The 16,929-nt window shown below is 37.9% G+C and overlaps 1 protein-coding gene across 39 annotated transcripts in view; it reads left to right on the top strand.

The window, feature by feature from the left end:
- LOC137251101 (uncharacterized) overlaps positions 1–16,929 on the top strand; it is a 641,551-nt gene that overhangs the window by 82,637 nt on the left and 541,985 nt on the right. For 37 of the 39 annotated variants that reach the window (XM_067785126.1, XM_067785125.1, XM_067785121.1 and 34 more), the window contains one exon: positions 5,819–6,893. The exons of the other annotated variants lie outside the window; for them this stretch is intronic. The gene's annotated coding sequence lies outside the window, so the exon portion shown is untranslated. The remainder of the gene's footprint in view (positions 1–5,818; positions 6,894–16,929) is intronic. 39 annotated transcript variants of the gene reach the window in all.

Genomic DNA, 16,929 nt, shown 5'->3' with positions numbered 1-16,929 from the left:
ATTTAGCTTGACTTGACAGGCTGGCTGGCTGGCACGAATTTTTTAGTTGAAATTTAAGTAACTTCCCCATAAGCTACAAGCTTGAAACTTAGAATATAGTTCAGAAACCGATGACAATGCAATAGAAAGAAAAAACTCCGATAGGTGGCGCGTGGATCGAAATATTTAAAAAAATCGTCTTTGTGGTCCGATTTGGTTCATATTTGGAACACATAATACATACATTAATAGAAAGCGACCTATGAAAAAATCGCCACTATGTGGCGCAAAGATCGAAATATTCACAAAAATCGTATTTGTGGTCCGATTTGGCTCATATTTGGAATACATAATACATACAAGAATAGAAAGCGACCTACGAAAAAAATCGCCGCTAGATGGCGCAAAGGTCGACATATTCACAGAAATCGTATTTGTGGTCCGATTTGGTCCATATTTGGAACATATAATACATACATGACTAGAAAGCGATATATGAAAAAAATCGACGCTAGGTGGCGCAAGGATCCAAATATTCACAAAAATCCTATTTGTGTTCCGATTTGGTTCATATTTGGAAATCATATTTGACATACAGAAATAGAAACCGCTTTAGTAAAAAAAATTCACGCTAGGTGTCGCAAAAATTGAAATATTCAAAAAACTCGTACTTGTCTGTCCGATTTGGCTCTTTGAACAAATATTATATACAGTCCGGTAGAAGTGACATCAAAATACTTTGGAGCACATAAGTTCAAATTTTGCTAGTGAAAGTTCAGTACAAAAATTTATTTCCCGGTAGAAGACGTCAGCATACTTTGGAGCACATAAATTCAAATTTTGGTAGTGAAATTTCAGTATAAAAAATTAAAAAAAAAATTGTTTAAGTTAAACGGTTTTATTGAAAACAATACTTACATGAAGTAATAATAAAACTAAAAGCTAGAAAATAATTAGGTAGGCCCTAAGTACTAGACATAACACTCCTCACCAATCTAGGGCGTTGATATGACAATTAAATAAAAGCGTTGGACGCGTGGATTTCTAAAAACATAAAGCGTAACATAACTTAATTAAGGTTCAGTTGGTATTACTTATGACTATCAATAGAAATTTGACGCGTCCAACGCTTTTACTTAATTGTCTGATCAACGCCCTAGATTGATGAGGAGTGTGATGACTGGTACTTAGGGCCTACCTAATTATTCTTTTAGTATTATTAGCACTTCATGTAAGTATTTTTTTCAATAAAATCGTTTAACTTAAAAATTTTTTTTATTCTTTTATTTTCAAGTTTTTAGTCTTTATTTAATTGCCTATTATTTCTCATTCTTTTAGTTCATTTAGTGACTCATTATTACAATGACTATTTCCTGGCAATTTGTTAGAATTTAAGTCCTCAATACATAATCCTTCCAAAGACTTTACTCGACTCTGCGCCACATATGCTTGTCCCTCCTCGAACTCCAAAGTATTTTGCTGTCACTTCTACAGGACTGTATGTAATATTTGTTCCAAATATGAGCCAAATCAGATCAGAAATAAAATTTTGTGAATATCTCAATCCTTCCGCCACCTAGCGGCGATTTTTTTCATAGGTCGCTTTCTATTCATGTATTTATTATGTGTTCCAAATATGAGCCAAATCGGACAACAAATACGATTTTTGTGAATATTTCGATCCATGCGCCATCTAGCGGCGATTTTTTCATAGGTCGCTTTCCATTCTTGTATGTATTATGTGTTCCAAATATGAGCGAAATCGCACCACAAATACGATTTTTGTGAATATCTCGATCCTTGCGCCACCTAGCGGCGATTTTTTCTTTATTATTGCATTGTCATCGGGTTCTCAACTATATTCCAAGTTTCAAGCTTGTAGCTTATCGGGAAGTTACTTAAATTTTAATTACAAAATTCGCGCTGGCCGGTAGGCCGTGCAGCCTGTCAAGTCAACCTAAATAAAACCGTTTAAAAAATAAAAAAATGAATAATGCTCCTTCACGCTGTAACCTAAGAATCCAAATAAAAGTTTAGTTCACTGTAGTGAGGTTTCTCACATCGGCATTCAGATAGCCAATGTCGCTACTTAAGAGCTTCCAGATATCTAATTTGCTAAACCAGTATACCCTCATTAAGTCATAACAGTTACTCAGAACTTTGTTGCAATCCACATCTTCCTCGTTTCGTTTTAAGCAATTACAAGCTAACCTTATGTGAAAAAATTCAGTTGTAATCCATACCCAATAAGTCTCTAGAAAGAGGAAAAATGTAAAAAAGTACCATCATCTGAAAAAATAGTCTACCGTGAGAAAGAAAAAGTTGTTGAAATGGCAAACAAAGTTGACGAGCGACCAAAAAAAAATGTCTGCCCATGCAAACTATTATGCACACTTCTTTCAGATAAAAAAGCAAAAATAAAAAATTACAAAACTGTTTTTCTTAGCTTAAAAACTTGGCTTGGAAAAGCATCGAAGGATTTGAAATTGCTCGTTCCCCAACAAAGCGCGCTCTTAGCACAACTTGCGAATGCTTAATGGAAAGCCAACAACACGATTTTGCTGATTCGTTTCGTGCCAGTTTTGCGTGCAACCCATTTATCTCGCTACATTTACTTGAGTGAAAACATTAAAAAAAATCTGATTTTTGTATGCCTTGTTTTTGGAGAAATTTTACTTTATTTTGCTTTTATGCAACTGAAATATTCTACATCTCAAAAGGTAAAACGGTTCATCTGCACAGGGGCTGGAAAAAGGTTGCCAAGGCAAGCTAGTCAATAAAATCATTAGTCATTTTGCTGTACAGGCTGACAAAAGAGGGGTCGGAAGGAGATCAAATTTCGATTGAATTTGTACAAAAAATTAATTTTCGACTTGCTTTTTTTTCTGGGCGGTGGGAAAAAACACGGCGCTGGTTTATTGCAATTCATATTCATAGCAGTCTCGCATGTAAGGAAAAGTCTGCTTGATAGCTCTTACTACAGAACAGCTCAGCGAATAAAAGTACAGTATTTATAAGCTAGGTGCGAAACACACGCACACACACGCCTTGAGACGTTAGGAGGGCAGCGGTTTTCCATACCGAAAGTTGCGAGCTTGCGTAATCGCGGCCGGCCAACGGTCGTAACAAAGAAGGTATACGTTTGGCGACAGCTGGGAACTGTTATGATGGTGGACTACAGCAGCTAAACAGCGGGACCAGGAATCGTAGCGGACAACGAGGGGTATCACGACGTTGAGCGTCAACAGCGGTTGTTAGGCGACAGAAGATAGTTACAGGCGCAGAGACAGAGTAATTAGAATGTCGATGTTGAAGCAGAGGCTGATGCTTTGCCTCCTCACAAGGGAGGATTCTCCAGAGGCAGTTTAAGGTAACTGCTCGCTTGCTTGGGTGCAATGAGAACAGTGAGGAATCCCGGCAAGTGCTGACTCACTGACTGGCACCAGCGCCTCCATAAGTGCACGGTGGCAAGATGAATGGCGTAGTGGTATCAACCTGAAAACTATAGGGCGATTCGTGGGCTCAGGGGGAGTACACCATAAAGGAACATGTGTAACACCTTTAGTTCACGCATCGCTCACTCATCTAGTAGCCATACCCAGGGGTGAGTTGAGCCCAAATATACCGCCGATCCGCAGCCATAGAACCAGCTTGGCTCAAGCCAGGGCTGAGGGGAATAGGTGGGGTAGCAAGAAAAAGATTCTTATGGACGTCTTGATGGATGCACATACACGATGAACATCGCTGAGCCCGAGAATCATGTTTTGCTCTACGGAAACCGACGTTACAAACAACAGGATAAGATGCGATCAACAAGCTGTTTCGCCAGAGGCTATCAAGAAAAGGAGGAAGAAGAGTCGAAGGCACGAAGGTGGATCTTTTGCTCCTACTTAAAAGCAAGTGGTTAGTTTAACATTTCTTATTAGTCGTATTTTGATTTGGATGAATTTGTGCCATCTGCACAGCAAGTTACTTCGAGATAATTGACATCTATTTTGAGCACCAAGGGAGATCAAGTCTTCCTTCACCTGCCTTTTGCAACTCAGTAGGGGTCTTTTCCTTCCTTTTCTTGTGCGGAGAATTTTTTTGTTTACTTCACTTTTCAATTGCCTAATCAGTCCAACATTTTTCACAATCTCGAATTTATATGCGCCAAAAGGTGACATTACTGCCAAGGCCCGAGTGCGCTGATTAATTTTGGCATGACAGAAAGTAGTTAGTCTTGTTCTCATTACTGCAAGATTTACTTTTTCTTGTCTAACTTGCAATGGTCATAAGTCTCTACGCGTGGATGTGCGCCAAGTTCCTATGCACGCTCTCTCAACCTAATGAAACCTACATAGCCTTGTGACCACTTTAAATGGCCATAAGACCAATTGACTTTATGACAACTCCAAATGTACAAAAGGTCAATTGGCTTTATGACCTTTACTCTGACGTTATTGCCATTTGAGAAAGTTCCTTTGACTTTATGACGATTCTGCGAAAAAGACCATAAGCGCATACAGCAATTTAATATAAGCACAGAAGCAAAAACCTTCCACAGGATTGGTAAGACTATTAATTGAATATATTCCTATTATTTCAAACGAATTCTCACTTACCCAGTTTTTAATCCGACTTTGCACTGAAATAAAAGCAAATTTGGGAAAGGTAAGCTGGTCCAGTACTAAATCTGAAAAATCGGAATTGAATATATAAAATAGGCCCCAGCGGGTTAGGGGGCTAAGGATAAACCCGAGGTAGATATGCCTGTGGTAAAAGGCGACTAAAATACCAAACTGATTCAAGGGGTTGTGTAGCGCAACGGAGGTGTTTCCAGCGCAATTTATAGCTAATCTAACCCAATTGTCAACCTGACCTACCCGTGGCGAATCCTGTTTCATCAACAGCCGAGGCTCTGGCGACCACGAACTCCTGATATATCTAGGGGGTGAGAGGACGGTATGGCGTAGAAGGTTGCATGTGTTTATACCAAATCGTTCCCGAGATGGTGGGGCTAGTTTCTTTATGGTGCTTGTTACGGGATCAACATCGATAACATTCCCCAAGGCCTTCGGGGAGTATCCTTATCGCTACAACAACAACAACATCAACAATATAGAAAATAAACCGCCGCAGACGAAAATTTAGAAAACTTTTTTTTTTTAACTTTTAGTTGAATAAATTTTTCTTATTTCAATGAGGACCTAATTGGGTCAGTGTTTATCTGATTTCTCACAAGAATGGGACCAAAGCTTACATAGGAATATGACCGCCGTACCCGAAAGTTTGAAATAAAAAAATCTCTTTTCATTCGATTGAACAAAGCGAAACAATGAAACGGAACTGAGTTGCAACCGTTGTTACACTATGAACACATTCAGTATATGTGAGGTCTTTATTGAACGGCCAGTTCAACCTTCAACCGTTGTTAAAATGTTAATACATGGAGGTACGAAACAAAATAATTGACCCTATGTCCACTTGAGTAAAGAGGGTTGACCCTATGGCCTTTGCGAAAAAGCTGTATGGTCATAATATCAAAAACGATGACATTGTTACCATTTCAAACTTGACGTTGTGACTTTTCATATGGTCATAATTTCAATTGACTTTGTGGCCATTTGAAGTTTTCATAAGGTCAATTGGCTTCATGTCCGTTAACCTTATGTCACCACTCCTTAGCTGGGTACAAAATTTATTGTAGCTTTGCTTTAATTCTTATTTTTTTTCCTTATGCGCTGTGTTTTAACTCTCCGTCTGATTACTGCCTGTAAAATTTCAAGTATCATTGTTTTTTTAAAACAAAAAAAAAACTTCTCAAATTTATTTTTACTTTGCTTTAATTTCTTTACAGTATATTCCCTCAATGCTGTCTCAATTTACTTAGTCGGTAGTGTTTTGCGGTTGCGAGACTAACCAACGAAAGGATTTCTGAACATATTGAATGAGGAAAAAATATTTACAAACAAATAAACGTACATACAATATCACATACATAAAATAAAATCACAGCAAAGCGCAATGGATCAAATGCAAGTTCTACATGCAAGCGAAAAGCGTGCAATTTGATATCCCACCTTTTGTGCTTTGCCGTCCTTACGATCGCCTTGCGGTTAGTAAGTAGAACGCGTGCGATTGAAAAAATGAAAACAGCAACTAAATTCCCAGGCGATTAAGAAAAAAATCAAATTGATGTTGATTAAATGCATTATATTTATATACAATAGAGAAGAAGAACTCAACATTCTAGCTAAAAGTGTATTAAAAATGAACTGTGCTTTTGCGTGCTTATAAATCATTCGAAACCGACAGCTGCTTTTACATTGCGAGTGAGTTAACGTCACGTTTCAAGCGCGCCCGTACACATCACTGCTATTCTGGACCAGAAGTCAAGGCGCTCTACAAAGCCGGGCTGCTATGTTTTGCTTTAATGGGTCACGGACCTCACGGGTTAGTTATGCAAGTGTGAATGTTGCGGTGGCTAGTAAAAAGTGAAATAAATAAAAAATATAAAAACACTTTTTCCAAAAATGATTTATATGCTTTGTTGGTGAGATTTGAGTGTGAAATAAATAATGAAATGAAAAAGAAGTAAAAAAGAAATAAAAATATTATGCAAAACGTTCAATACATCACATAAAAATTTGCAAGTAAGTGAAGTGAAAAAGATAAAAAAGTATCTCATCAAAAAAAAAAAAAAAATCATTGGAAAACCCTCCTACTTACGCTGTAGCGCCTAAAAGTATGCAATGTTTGTAATAAGGCATTCGAGTCACGTATTATTTTATGATTGAGAAAAAAACCTGACTGCGGTTTAAATTGCAAATACTCAACCAGACCGCACTTTTGCTATTTTGACGCCGACAGCCCCACACTAAATGGCCTGCACAGCAACTGTGCAAAATTTCGCTAATAAAATGCTGTTATCGGTAAGTGTTGTTAATTAATAGTTTCATTCATTTAATGTTGCTTTAGTTTTAACTCTTGTAGTAATTACTACCGGCGGCCACCGTGGTGTGATGGTAGCGTGCTCCACCTACCACACCTTATGCCCTGGGTTCACACCCCGGGCAAAGCAACATCAAAATTTTAGAAATAATATCTTTCAATTAGAAGAAAACTTTTCTAAGCGGGGTCGCCCCTCGGCAGTGTTTGGCAGGCGCTCCGGGTGTATTTCTGCCATGAAAAGCTCTCAGTGAAAGCTCATCTGCCTTCCAGATGCCGTTTGGAGTCGACATAAAACATGTAGGTCCCGTCCGGCCAATTTGTAGGGAAAATCAAGAAGAGCACTACGCAAATTGGAAGAGAAGCACGGCCTTAGATATCTTCGGAGGTTATCGCGCCTTAAATTTATTTTATTTAATTACTAGTGGTGGCCATTAGACTGCATCTGTCGCCATATGAAATGTTAAAGTTGCAAAGGACCATTCCTAAATTTCAAGCTAACATTTTTTTATGTTTTTTTTTTACCCTTGGAATGGAAAAACATTATTACTTGACATCCCATTTTAAGATCAGATACGCCATTATTTTGTGTCTGAGAAGCTCATTAAATCCTTCTTACGTGAGGCATTCGAAAGGTCACTAGAAGGATGTATACATCTTCTTAAGAACGAAACTATGCACACCAATTTTGAAAACCAGTTAGAAAATATTGTATAACAAAGAAGCTCTATATTTCCTTCTTATGCCCATTTGAGCTTAGCAGTCGGATTCGCATAGCTGCTTCTTTTTGTTTGGTATAACGTGAAGGATACTCCAAGAAGCTACAGCTGGTTTAGCAGAGAAAACTGTATGAAAACGACTTAGGAGTTCAAAACGACATCAGGAGAAAATATAGAGCTTCTTAAGACCGAAATTATGACATACCAATTTCGAATATCGGTTACCAAATAAGCACCTAAAAAGCCGAGTGTTTATGCAAAGATAAAAGAAAAAGTTTTCCTTAGAACCTTTCAATATACGCTTTAAATACAAGGGCCGTTTTTTATAAATTGCCATCGCCCCAGTCTAGCATCATTCTGGATGTTAGTTGTTTGTTTTTTACGTGACACCCTATAAATTTTTAATTGATATTAGAGAAAAATTGTAAGTTTACAAACGGCGATGGTTACTAGGACATGTTTCTGAATTTCACTTCTTCATCAGCTAGCTTTTCGGGAGCTGAGCGTTGAACTCGAGTCTCCAACATTCATATCAGTGCAAGCCTTTTTAGCTGCTACGCCCGAAAAGCTAGTTGATGAAGAAGTGAAATTCAGAAACATGTCCTAGTAACCATCGCCGTTTGTAAACTTACAATTTTTCTCTAATATCAATTACAAAAACCATTGTATAAAGCAATATGAGCAAAGCTCGCTAATTAAATACATATAAATTTTTAGTTTAAGACCGAAACCGATCAATATAGCCAAACAAAATTATCCGCAGCTTCTGAAATTTTCATGGATTTTATTGTTGGTACACTTTTAGCTTCATAGAGTTGTCTGGTGCGGCGACTTTTGCGGAAAAACTTGATTTATGACTGTGATTCCTTATACCGAGTTCAAACAGAAAAATAAATTGAGGCAATTTCGATTTAAATTGAGTGGTGTTCATCAGCTCAATTTAGCTTACAAAATAGTAGCTGGTTGGCTCATTTCTACGGTAAAAGCATACCTTTGTTCAGACTGTCAAAATATGCGTGTTGGTATTAGGCGAATGGAATGGAATGAAAACATAAAATTTTGAAATTTTTGTTTGTTGTAAGAAAATGAGTTCAATGTTTTGGTTTCATTTTGAGTTTGCCATCTTTTTTTGACAATCCCTACTCCAGTGGAATGAAAAAAATCAAATCTGCTGATGAGATGAGCCAACCATATAGTTGAGCCATGCGTAACTGACGTTGAAACAATTTATTACGCAATTTTTTTTTAAATTGGCAATTTATTATTACAAGTTATTATATGATAAATTGCGTCATAAATTACCCAAATGGTAGGAATTGCCAATTTGGTGTGTGTTTGTACATAGTATTAGTGGCAGCTATTTTTGTTCGTGAATGTGACTGGATAATGATAGATGACCAATAAGATCTAAATCGAAGCTCATAATCATGCTTACCAATAATCGCGATTGCAGGCCAAATAAAAGGTTTATTTGTCATCACGGCATAGCAATTAGCTGTGAAAATATAAATCCAATGAAAACTGACTGAGTATGACGGTACTCGTGTCTCGTTCCCGATTCCGCTTAACAATTATAGCAAACACAGACCCAATCATTCGTAACGAAAGGCAAATGCCCTTTGCTTAAAATTATTGCGGCTCACTGTGAAGAATCTGAGATTGCCATTAATAGGTAAGCGGAACTGCGAACAAGGCACAGAGTCGCTCTTAGTTAGTTAGTCACGGCGATTTATGTTAAGCTGTCGCTCATGAAACATGAATGTTTGCCAACTCTGCAGATTCAAATTTCTCCTCAACGTCATCGCTGATCATTGCTGAAAGTTTATCGGAGCTGCGGAGAGTTAACACCGTCAGTAATGACCAACGTGAAAAAAAAACAAATCTCCGAATGCTGGCGCCGGAGCGACTACGCATACGTTGTCTTAAAAACTTCCTCCTTTTCAAACTGCTACCCGAGAATATTTGTTTACTTCGCCAAAGGCATATCATCCCTGCTTTGCTTCTAGAATCGTGCTCGGATGAATCTTCCCTTTACCCAAAATCACAATAGCGGCAACTGAGGTTTGGCTTCCACTCCACAGCTTGAGAAATCGCTGCATCTTGACGCCAAATGTGTTCATCGACCACTATTTTCCGCCTGTATGTGAACTTTCTTCTTTTTGAACTTAATAGTAGCGAGTTATAAAACTAAATGGTTGACTGGCTCGATTTGTCGGAAAGCCAAAACCGGTTTCTTGATAAGGGGGCGGAGGCACTCCGATATAGTTGCATTTTTAGCACATCGTTCACCATGAGGTGCGGCTGCAAGCGTATTGGCGTTTAGTATACCCCCTTGTGCTGACAGATCGGCGTAAAAATTGCCATCGCTATGCCCTTGTCCCAAAATAATATCTACTACATGCGAAGTAGGTCGAAGCAATCGAGATAACAATAACAAATTAATAATTTTTCGATAAAAAATTGGTAACACTCCGAAAACTTTTCGATAAAGAGTCCATATCTTTCTAATAACTAATCGATATCTTTTTGGTGAAAAATTGATAATTTTTCGATCACGAATTGATACCACTTCGATAACAAATTGATAACTTTTCGATAGCCAATCGATAATGTTTTCTTTTCGATAACAAACCAATAACTCGTCGACAAAAATCGATTTGTTATCGTTAGAAAGTATATAACACTGCGTTAAGAAATCGATAACTCGTCTATACCTTGTCGATAACACACCTGTAAACAATCTTTCAATTGCTTTTCAGTTCTTGTACTGTGAGAAAAGATGCATACAAATTCTTAACACTATTTCAAATGTTGGCACGTGCCCATCGAGTTTGGTCAGAATATAGGGATCTTTTACCTCTTGATAAATGGAACTAGTTTAGTTTTAGTTGCATGTTAGCCTAGTCTACCACACATCCACTTTACAGAAGCATTTCTGCTAGTAAGAGTGTCCGGAAACTAGCCCCTTGCGAGGATTGTCAGGTCGCCGGCACAGGGCATACTGTGAGTCCCTATATTAAAGATTTTCGTGTCGTTTTTACGACCACGACTCAGGGGATGGCTAACAGAGCAATCACCTTTCGACACACCCTTTATATTGCTTCTCTGAACGATCCATTGAATTCATTCACTGTCTGTGGAAGATACAAATTGCAATTGCTCCTCTTGATTTTTAACTTTTATATGCACCCCTTTAACTCTTACTAAATTACTTGATAGTGCATTAATATAAATCACTTTCGTCTGTTTACGACAAGATAATAGAAGTTTCTAACATCAATACACGCATACATATACACTCAGAGAAAAAAATCATTCTAAAACGAACGAAACAAGTTCAAAATTAAGAACATTCCTTGACAAAAGTCTGTTAAGTACCGATTGGCTTGTTTTAAGAACCGTTTTTCCAAGCACATTGGTATTGATATGTAAACCTTCTGTGCTCATTTCAAGCACTACTTGGGCTTGATTTAAGATTTTTCGTTCTCACTCTTGGAGAACTATTTGTGGTCGATTTAACAGTTTTCGGTCTCAATTCAAGAACGGTTTGTTCTTGATCATTGGTGGGAGTGGGAAGATAACATTTATTTATTTTTATTAATAAATAATTTTTTTGATATTGATAAAAATATTAATTAAAAAAAAGCTATTATTAAGCCCAAAAGATTAGAAAGAACGAATAATATGCATTTTTTTTTCATAAATTCCCCTTATTGAGAAATTCTTCTTATTTGATGATGCAATCTGAATATATATTTAAAACATTTCATAACAAGTTTGAGAATTACCTGTGCATATGTGAAAGGAACTGAACGAAAAATAAGATTTAAAAAAATAGAACATAAAAAAATTGTTTTAAAAAACTTCAGAGTTTGACGGTGATCGAACTCGCGCCACACGATCGCAACCGCAACATCATAGCCGCTGGGCCACTACAACTGCTTGATAGCTTGTGCCAAATCTTGTATTTAACATTGCAGTGCACACGAATTATACCGTTTCTTTTTTCTTGAACTTAATTCAAGAACACGAGTCGGACCCGTGCGCATTTTTCGCATCTTGCGCAACCAATATAAAAGTCATTTATCAAAAATCAGCTGTTCTATTCTAGCGTATGATAGCAACTGCCGGTAATGCAGTGCAAGTGTTCACAGTAGTGCCATAGAAAAAGCAGTTTTCTTAGTGTGCTCGCAATCGTTTATTTTAACAAATTATTTTAATAAAATATAGCTAAACACAAGCTCTACGACCAAAATTGCTCAGAGCTCGCTAATAGCCCAGATCTCCATCTTTGCAAACAAAAATCTATATATATAAAAAGAAATGTACATCTTGATTGTCACTCCATAACTCGAGAACGGATAGAAAGATTGCCATGAAATTTTGAGGAAAGATACAGGAAGGAGAGATGATGGTTAGTTGATTTTGAAATCCCAAATCGGTTTAGCCATTCTTGAGTTATGATTTTTTTTAGAAAAAATTCAAAATTTGAAAATTTAGTATATATTTGCCTATATTAGTATTTACGATCCTTTTTTCCGGGAAGTTAACCAGAGGCGGACTGCGACTGGGATTAGAACTAGGACCGGGACTGAGACTCGGAGTGGGACTGGGACTGGGACTGGAACAAAATACATACCACCCTCTGGGACAGGCAATAAGGGATGAAGAAGAATGAGAAGAAGGTGAGAGAAGAGAAAAGAGAGAAGTAGAAGGATACTGAGAAAGAAATAGAATGAGACGAATATGGAGATAGATGAAGCGAAAAAGACGGAAGGAGGAGTGAATAAAAGGATCAGGAAAAAGTGAAAAGGGTGGGGGAGGGCAGAGTTAGACGGAAAAAGCTTATTACAAAATGCAGATAGCCCAAATTTAGGGCAGAACAACGTCTGCCAGGTCTGCTAGTTTATTTATAGATTTGCATTCCAAATAAGAGCGAAAAAGAGACCCGTACATAAAAACAGCAATTAGAAATAATATATATGATTGTTCTCATTAATAGAACATTTGTTCATATTTTAAGACCAGCTGTTTTCTTTTCAAGAAAATGTTTGTCAGTTCAAGAACAAGGTTGTTGTTTTGACAACAAGTCGTTCGTTTTTCAAGAATAAAAAAGTAAGAACATGAAAAGCTTGAATTGAGTCCGGTGGTGCTGGATTTTAGAACGGCGTTTTTCTCTGAGTGTACACCTTTACATTCCATTATAAATTATCGTTACAAAGTCCCTTTGGGTGCATTGCAACATTCAATCTGGTTCGAAACTACGCTCGAGGTGAGCTGCTCTTATTTGTCTTAACGGTAACGATTGTTGGGATAACAAACTTATGACAGTTGTAAATTGTGTGAAGTGACCAAAGCTTGTGGTGGAAACCAATATATCATTTTGTTGTTGTATTACTACATTGTTGTTTTCCAATTTTCCTAAATTCATGCAGCTGCTAACCCAAAAAACAAATCAAACAAATTTCACTTTATAACGTGCAATATTGTATCGTTTTGCAATTTTTTCTTATTATACCTTCGTCATGTACAACAAAACAACAACAACAGTAATACAAAAAAAACGGGTAAATAACACCGTAAAAATTGGAGCACGCACACACACACACGAACGTAAAACTGGAACAATAGACGTGTTGTTGTGGTTGATTGGAATTGAAATTTTATTTTTATTTCTGTTTTATTGTTGTTTGTATTCGTTGATGGTTTGTTTATTAGTTATGCGGTTTCATATTTTTTTTGTTGCTCGTTTGATTGAAGAAACGAAAATTCTGTTTATTTTAAGGTATGTAAGTAAAAATAAAATAAAAAAATTTTAAGCACTTTCTTTATATAAATGGACAAAAATCAGCGAAAAATTTCTCCTTATATAAAGACATACTCTTTCTAAGCTTTGATTTTTAAATTTTGACATAGAAATTGCAAAAATATTTATGAGAAATAAAAATATAAAAGTGGAGCGCACATTACTTGATTTGGAAAGTTGGTAGGAAAGGAGATATTATTAGTCAATCAATTGCCCTCCACCTTTATATTTTCAATTCTCATAAATATGACGTGGCTGAATGCGTTTATAACAATTCAACCATCGTAGGTGTGCGGGTTCGAATCCCACTCCCGGGAGAAAAGGCTTTGATGAGATTTAAAAGAAGGTATAATCGAAACAGCTGTCGCCTTGTCCGTCCTGACGTCACGTTGTTTAAATTTTTCCCAAATTATTAAATAAATTAAAAATCAAAGTTTAGCAAGAATATGTCTTCATATAAGGAGACATTTTTGCTGATTTTTGTGGATTTATATAAAGGAAGTGCTTAAAATTTTTTTATTTTATTTTTATTTTCTCCTTTTCTTTCATTTTCTCGGTGTCTTAACCTATCTGTTAAGTTGTATGCTTGTAGCTCAATGAAAACTTACATAAAAATCAATCCCAAAATTCCCTCCGTTCCGTTTAATTTTTCTAAATATCTCAGTCCGTGCGCCCCCTAGCGAAACTTTTTGTATTGTGTTATCGGCTATTATCGACCTCTGAATAATTCTCTAATTTTTAGCCTCTAGCTCATCGAGAAGTAACTTAAAACCCGGTTTGAAATTTCCAAATTATTATCTAATTTTTTTGATCCGTTCGCCACCTAACATAATTTTTTTCACCATTTGGTTGTTGTTGTTGTAGCAATGCTCGCCCCACCTAATAGCCGCGACCGATCACAAATTGTCATCAATATCCTCTAACGGGAGTCCATGGAAACTTGCCATTTCAACAGGGGTGGACCATAAGGAAAGGGGTGTTAGAGGCGTTGGTTCCACATTACAATTAAAGAGATGGTTGGTGTCATGTGGGGACACATTGCAAGCGGAGCATACATTTTGTATGTCGGGGTTGATTCTGGATAGGTAAGAGTTTAACCTGTTACAGTATCCAGAACGAAGTTGAGCAAGAGTGACACGCGTTTCCCTGGGGAGTATGCGTTCCTCTTCCGCGAGTTTTGGATACTTTTCTTTAAGTACTGGATTCACCGGGCAATTCCCGGCATAAAGGTCCGACGCCTGTTTATGGAGTTCACCAAGGACCTGCTTGTGTTTTTTCGCTTCATACGGCTGGGTTCTCAGGTGCCGTATTTCCTCAAAATGCTTACGGAGCTGACTCCTTAAGCCCCTAGGCGGTGCTGGTTCATCAATCAGATGTCTGTTGAGATGCCCAGGTTTCTGGGTATTCAACAGGAACTGTTTGGTCAGCATCTCATTTCTCTCCCTGATGGGGGGTATTCTCGCCTCATTATGCAGATGGTGTTCTGGGGACATAAGAAGACAGCCCGTGGCGATTCTGAGAGCAGTATTTTGGCAGGCCTGTAGTTTCTTCCAGTGGGTAATTTTTAGGCTTGGCGACCATATGGGTGACGCGTAGCACGTAATCGGCTGGCAATTGCTTTGTATGCAGTCATGAGCGTTTCTTTATCTTTTCCCCAGGTATTGCCAGCGAGGGATTTGAGGATTTTGTTACGGCTCTGAATTCTCGGAACAATTGCGGCTGTGTGCTCACCAAAATGTAGATCCTGATAAAACGTCACACCTAAGATTTTGGGGTGTAGGACAGTCGGTAGCGTAGTGCCATCGACGTGGATGTTCAAAATGGTCGACATTTGGGACGTCCATGTTGTAAATAAGGTCGCGGAAGATTTAGTCAGTGATAATGCCAGGTTTCGCGAAGCGAAAAAACTGGAGAGATCAGGGAGGTAGGCGTTTATTTTATTGCATAGCGCATCGATCTTTGGGCCTGGGCCTGTGGTCATTATTGTGCAGTCATCGGCGTAAGAAACGATTGTGACTCCTTCCGGTGGTGAAGGTAGCTTAGATATGTAGAAATTAAACAAAAGTGGGAATAGGACACCACCCTGTGGCACCCCTTGTTTAATTCTCCTTGGTTTTGGTGTTTCGTTTCTAAATTGCACCGATGCCTGCCGACCACCCAGATAATTTGCGGTCCACCTTTTAAGACATGGGGGAAGGGTAGACCCTTCCAGGTCTTGCAGTAACGAGCCATGGTTGACCGTATCTAGCGCTACGAGTACTGTTCTATGGTGGGGGTATTGATTTAAACCGCAATTTATCTGGGTGCTAATGGCATTTAGCGCGGTGGTAGTGCTATGGAGTTTTCTGAAGCCATGCTGATGAGGGGCTAGCTGCAAATTTGCTTGGAAATAAGGGAGCAAAATGGATTCAAGCGTCTTTGCCACTGGCAATAGGAGAGATATCGGGCGATACGACTCACCTGTGTTAGCTGGTTTCCCAGGCTTTAGTAGCGGGACCACCTTGGTCATTTTCCATTTCTCGGGTATGACAAAGGTGGAAAGAGACAGGTTGAAGACATGCGCTAAATATTTGAAACCCTTTTTCCCTAGGCTTTTAAGCATCGGCATGGCTATGCCGTCTGGGCCCACTGCTTTGGATTGTTTAGCGCCACCAATGGCGTCCTCAACCTCTTTAGCGGTGATGGTGATTGGTGACGCGCTGAATTTGTGTTTATGAGCGTGTCTATTGGCTCTTCGTCTATCTTTGTTCACCATTTGGTCCTTTGTCACGGTGTCTTAACCTGTCTCTGAGGTTTCTATATTGTAGCTCAATGAAAAGTTACTTTAAAATCGATCTCAAAACACCAAATTTCCAAATTCTTATCTAAATATTTCGATCCCTGCGCCACCTAACAGAATTTTTTCTCCTTTTCTTAAATTTTCTCGGCGTCCTATCTGTGGAGTTTTACAGTTGTAGCTAAATGAGAACTTACATAAAAATCAATCCCAAAATTCTCTCCGTTTCGTACGATTTTTCTAAATATCTCATCCTGTGCGCCCCCTAGCGAATCTTTTTGTATCGTGTCATCGGCTGTCATCGACCTCTGAATTAAGTTTGAAATTTCAAGTCTCTAGCTCATCGAGAAGTTACTTAAAAGCTGGTTTGAAAATTTTCAAAATCTTATCTAATTATTTCGATCCGTGCGCCACCTAACGGATGTTTTCCTTTTGTTGCATTGTCACGGTGTTCTAACCTATGTGTGAAGTTTCACGTTTGTAACTTAATGAGAAATTAAAAATCGATTGCAAGATTTGTATGAAAAGCGGACAAACATTCAACCGACCTAATATAAAGGAAGTAATAAAAAGATTTTGAGCAACGTGAAATTTATGACTTAAGATGCTGCTGTTTTCCAATGTTCTGCAATAGACGAGGGAATTTACTCACATTTTAATTCTTTAATGTTCATAAACAACAACAACATATTGTTAAGCAATATATGAAGGTTTTATGC

The sequence above is a fragment of the Eurosta solidaginis genome, chromosome 4 (genome assembly GCF_040869045.1).
Source record: "Eurosta solidaginis isolate ZX-2024a chromosome 4, ASM4086904v1, whole genome shotgun sequence".
Classification (NCBI taxonomy): Eukaryota; Metazoa; Arthropoda; class Insecta; order Diptera; family Tephritidae; genus Eurosta; species Eurosta solidaginis.
This window is presented reverse-complemented; position numbering and strand designations above follow the sequence as displayed.